Source organism: Salvelinus fontinalis, chromosome 2 (genome assembly GCF_029448725.1).
Source record: "Salvelinus fontinalis isolate EN_2023a chromosome 2, ASM2944872v1, whole genome shotgun sequence".
Taxonomy (NCBI): Eukaryota; Metazoa; Chordata; class Actinopteri; order Salmoniformes; family Salmonidae; genus Salvelinus; species Salvelinus fontinalis.
This window is the reverse complement of record NC_074666.1, coordinates 25902257-25908451: the sequence shown is the minus strand read 5'-3', so window position 1 is coordinate 25908451 and position 6195 is coordinate 25902257.

Below are 6195 nucleotides of genomic sequence, written 5' to 3'. Positions count from 1 at the left end.
GACGCAACAGATCAGAAGGTTTAGCTTAAAATGTTGACATACTATTAGGCTGTTTCTTCTCATTATAGGAGCAGCAGTGCGCACATGTTAGTAGGCTGTTCCATTAGGGGAAAACACCATTATCAGAATTGACCGCAAATGCAATTATCCATGTAATGCTTTTATTATAAACTTGAATTTTTATGATGAAAATGATCTTCCCCAAACTTGAAACTCATTCGCTGCTTATGTATGCTGGTTAGGCTCTACAACCTTTGTAAAGCGGATTAATGTGCTTAATTTTAAGAATTTATTTGGCCACTTTAGTTGAGATACAAAACTTATTGAAACATATAGGCCTATGGGCTAGGCTACATGAGGTGTGCAACTATGATTCGAAAATGTAAAAGAAAAGGCATTGTTTCTTATGCTGGGCATCATTCACAAGTGATAATATATAATTCACAAGTAATTGCTTTGCCACATTTTTTGCAGTATTTCTTTAGTGCCTTGTTGCAAACAAGGATAATATTGTCACCCATCAGGCTATTCTCGATTTAATCTTGTCTTTACATATACTAAATAATATATGTGTGAAATTTGTTTTGATTTAGAATGGACCATTATCATGCACTTGTATCGAAACAGGGGCAGCTGAAAAATACATGTCATCTATGCACTTAAATAGCGAATGGAGAACTCTTTTTTTCCCCCATGGTTTATTTCCTGGCCAGCCAGGTAGGCTATACTCCTGTTGTAAATATAAGCAATATGCTTAATATTAGGAAAGTTGAAAAATATACATAGTAGGCCTAGCATATAGAAAGCTTATGATCTTCTTTTTAGTAGAGGCCATCACTCTGTTTTCTCATGCAATTGCATAGCCTATTGAAATATTGTGCAACATGAGCTCATGGGCTCTCATGAAGTGTTTGATTAGATTTTCAAAAACATTTGCATTGATGTCAGAGTGATTAGAGGGACAATAGAGTACTGAGTATCAGGCAGTTAGCAAGTTTGGTAGGCTACTAATGACCATCAGCAGCATTAGAGCTTAGAGAAGCCTAATTACCGTGACTAAACGTCAGATGGAATTTGACTGCCTTCATGACTCACGACCGCAGGTGTGGTGTTAATACAGTCACCGCAACAGCCCTAGGCATAAGAGGGTTTTGAGGATAAAATCACCAATGGTACTCTGTACGTCAGTTGGTAGAGCATGGTGCTTGCAACGCCAGGATAGTGGGTTAGATTTCCAGGACCACCTGTCAGGACCTGGTGCGAGAAACAGTCACTAATAATCGTCAGAACCCAGAAGATGAGGCAGACACAGCAGTACTAGAGATGGTGGTTTAATTAAAGAACAAAATCTTCAGGCAAAGAATCTAAATCCACAATGTCCAAACATAAAGCCAAGAAGCACAAAAATGGATATCCTCCAAAATACAAAGAAACTCCAAAGTGGTAAAAACAGCAGGGAAAAACAAACCTCAAAAGACTACTCAAAAATACACAAGAACTAAAACCAGAGAACCTCTGGAAAATCCAATAAGAGAATCATATGTTCAGAACAAGGCTTGGGCTGGGGCTGGGTGCTAACATACAAACACTGAGCAAGGAACAGAGGAACACACAGGGTTTAAATACTAACAAGGGAACGACACACAGGTGCAAACAATAATTAGAGCAAGGAAAAACAAAAGGTACAAAAAAGGTGCAATGGGGACATCTAGTGACCAAAACCTGAACAGTCCTGGCCAAAACTTGACACCACCCATACTTAAAATGTGTGCACACATGACTGTAAGTCATTTTAGAAAAATTGTCTGTTAAATGGCATATATTATATATTACATCCTTTGTAAGAGCTTTACTGAAAATGTGTAAAGTGTTAATAGCCAATTGGACTACTGTATACCCAGACTGATTTTAATTGGTTAAAATCAGTATGGACTGAATGGCTGCACTGAATGGCAAAGTTTGACCATCCAAGTACGAGAACAGAAAGTATGCACATGCTCCAATCAATCTACAGTCTCTGGTGAGCGACTGAAAAGAGGTGTGCAGGCCGATCTCCATGATAACTGATCCAGAGGAAGACATGCAGGCCAGAGAGGGGTTCCCTGGGCCTCCCTGGTCAGATTATGACATTGTCCCCCAGGGAAAACAGCAGATATAATTCCACACTGAGGACACAAGACAGGACTGGGGAACATGAGAACATGACAGAGGCTGGACTGAAAACACAAACTCTCAACTCCTACAAACACATCAGGGGGGTTGGGTGGGATGGGACCACATTACGATTAGCTGCTGCTCTATTAGTGTGAATGAGGAGAGTACACATCCATCCCATTCACCATGTCCTCCATTCCATTATTTTATCTCTCTCTCTCTCTAGTGACTGAGGTTACTGGATCAAATCCCCAAGCTGACAAGGTGAAAATCTGCAAGGCAGTTAACCCACTGTTCCCCGGGTGCTGTGGATGATGATTATGGCAGCCCCCTGTACCTCTCTGTACAACTGAATGCATATCTAGTCAGTATCCCCCTTTCCCTTCTCTCGCTCTCTCAGTAGCAGCCCCTCCCCCCAGAAGGGACTATCTCGCCTCTCTCTCAGTTTCTCCGCTCCTCAACAGGCTGTGACCAATGTCTCTACTGCTCCGCAGCAAAGCCATGATGCAATATTAATGAGCCTGGAGAAAGAGCGTTTTGTTCCAATCCACTCCTCAGCCTTTAGGATAGACATTAATACAACTCCTCTCAGCATTAGCATTTTAATAATGATTTGCAGGTTTGATTATTTTCCATTTGTGTCTGTGACAGGTTTATTGAAAAATCTTTGCTGATGTGGCAACCAGGGAATGATATATGAACAGCTTGGTTTTTGTCATGTAACATATTTACTGAATGTAGAGTAGCACCCAGCAATATATATGTACCCAAAGATTAGATTACCAAGTCCCCACTGTTTGTGTTTAGATTTAGAAATGAGCCAGAGTTTGATTAGTTTGAGGAATAAAATAATCAGAGACTGCCATGGACACCAATGGATGGATAAAGTATGATAATAGAGTTTGTCGCTGTGAATATTAAAACGGGAAAATTAATATGGATAATTTTTCAATAACACTATACATACCAATGAGCACATAAATAGTGAATAGTGTCTGAATAGTGAATCCCCTGTATTTTACTCAGAGAGGGACATATTCCCCATGGTATAGAATACACATAACTTGTGGAATTGAGATCAGTCACAGACCAATTAGGTGCACATCGAATAACAAAATAATGTCTAAAGTCACACCTCACTAACATACCAGACACCACAAACACACTTGGGTTGACCGTTAGTTTGACTTTTTTCAGACAAATGAAAAACAGATTTCATTTCAGAGAATGCAGTAATGAATGGGAGGATGAGAGAAGAGTGGAGAAGAAGAACAACATTTTCATTACTTCACCCGTATCGGAATAGATCTTGTCCATAACTCTCTTAAATTACAGAAGCGTTCTTTTCCACCTATTTCCCCTGGGGATTGTGGGTATTGGTAAAGAAATCCTGATAAACAGAGCAGATAAGGAAGAAAAGAGTAGAATAAACAGCAATCAGCCTCTTTAGAATTCAACATTTCACTCACAAATAAAGCAGCATTTAACGAACCACAAACCCTTTTTTCACTCACACCAAGGAATGTTAAATATTGTCTTTCAAACTGTTTTTTATGCTACCTCTCTGCAGTGATTGGCGCCGGAGGGGATGACCTGCATCACTTCTTGGTATGGCAACTGCTCGGCAAAATGCTAGAGAGGGTAATGCATATGGCTCAGTACATCACTGGGGCCAAGCTCCCTGCCATCCAGGACCTCTATACCAGGTGGTGTCAGAGTAAGGACCTAAAAATTGTCAAAAGACTCCAGCCACCCATGTCACAGTCTGTTCTTTCTGCTACTGCATGGCAAGCGGTACTGGAGTGCCAAGTCTGGGACCAAAAGGCTCCTGAACAGCTTCAACCGCAAAGCCATTAGAATGCTGAACAGTCAATTAAATGGCCACTCAGACTTTCTGCGTTTCACCCCCTACTTATGTACATGTACACAGTAATTTAATCAATCTATCACCTAACCAAACCTACATATAGATATTACCTCAATCAATCACCCCAACTACCTCGTACCCTGACATGGTAACAATACTCCTTGTACGTAGCCTGTATACAGCTTCATTATTTTTTATTTTATTTTGTTATTTTATTGTGTTACTATTTTCTTTTCATTTATTTGTTAGTTTTCTTACTTTATAACTGCATTGTTTGGAGAAGGTTAGTAAGTAAGCATTTCACGGTGAAGTATTCACTTGTTGTATTCGGCGCATGTGACAAATAAAATTTGATTTGGAATAGTTTCCACAATATGTCAAAACAGTCAAGCACAGACTCTTTACTTTTTTCTGTTTCACCCCACTTTCTTAAAAAAAAGTAGCCAATGTGCATCCACTCATACTACCGCTAGATTCCAGTAGCTTCTGCTTGTGCACCAGCAGGAGGACAAGTGCAGTGTACGCTCGCATGGGGGCAGAGGAGCAGGGAGGGGAAATTGAAATGTACTAATTTGATGGACAATTACTGACATAACAGGAGAGAAAAGGGACAAAAGCTAAAATAAAAATGTATTAATAAAAAAAATGCTAACAATCTGAAAGGGCACTTGTCTCCTAAAAGGGGAAAAGGGCAGGTGTTCAGGGAGCCCTAGAGCCTTATCTGTGCAGGAATTATGACATTCCAATATCTCAGAAAGAGTCATTTGGCCCAGATGACCTCAGAATAAATTTGTCTCGATAGAAGGACGAGAAGAATTTAGCACCTCCCCCACAGTATTAGGAGCTCTTTCTCTGTTGAATTGCCAGCCCATCACAGTCGAGATAGAATGTATTTTAGGTTTGAGAGAGTGGTAAGACGATGGAAGTGTATATTCCCCTGGCCTTTACAAACGGAATGAACCAGGGAGGTGGAGATTCGGCTCTGTGGATGTGAGCTGAATAGCAATAGAGATAACAATTTGAACAGGGAATTCTATCTTGTCTAGGAGATTATTGCCATTGTAAAGAGCCAATGACCATGGACATTTTTAGGTTCGTACTACAGACCTTAATTTTATCACCCTGTTGCAGTTGAACTTTCCATGCAGAAAATGTAAACACTTGTAGTGTATTTGAGGTTTAAAAAGGCTTCTGAAGTTTGAAATGTCCGACTTGATTTTCCCTTACAAGAAATGTATAAAAAATGTGCATTAATTATATTCCACATAGTAATTCACATTTCCTGTTGCTGCAGGATTGTTTTCCTGCTGTAGCAAACTGGCTCAATTAAAGATCCTACATCTGTATAAAACATAGTTGTAACTGATTCAGTGGAGACTTCTGCACTTTCAATTCCATAGAATGCACACTACAAATGGTTTAATTAATGTCATTAAAACCTGACATAAAAGTCTACCTGACATCTGTATACTGATCTATTCTTCTGGTATTTGTACAAATACGCACCTGCTCATAGGGGAGATATACGGTAGATAGACGATCTATAGAGTTGTTGTATTACTACCTTCTCTCCTGTTCTCCACTCTTCTGTTTCTGACTTGAGCCTGTTCTCTCCCTCCATGTTCCCTCTCTCCTTGGAGAAGCACAATACAGTGCAGGCCCCCCTGACTCCTTAGCTTCACACATCTCCTTGGAGAGGCTCATGGGAAGTGAGATGATCTTTCATCTCAGAGGAGAAAAACTGAAATAGCGATTGAGGAGAACTCTGGGCCCCCAGGATGTGTGTGTGTCCCAAGACTCAAACCCAGAATGAGTTTATTGCTCTCCCCTCTGACTTACTGACTGTGTTTGTTTGGTGAACAGCCTTTTCTTGGGAATCAAATAGGGCTATCTGTTTCCTAGTAGTATCGATCAGAATGGGAGCAGCAGATGAAGAACCTCGCTGACGGGGAAAGCGTGCACTAGCAGAGAGAGTGAAGTGAGAATGAACACACTGAGCATCATCACTACATGGGCTGACGGGTGTTGTCATAAAAGAAAGAGAGTCTAGTTTTCTGTGTATTTTTGGGTTTGTGTGTCTATGTTTGTGTATGCGATACAAGAAAACTAATTATAAACCTGTATATCTCTTACTTATTACCCTTATTTTCCAATACACTTCACACACGTAGTGA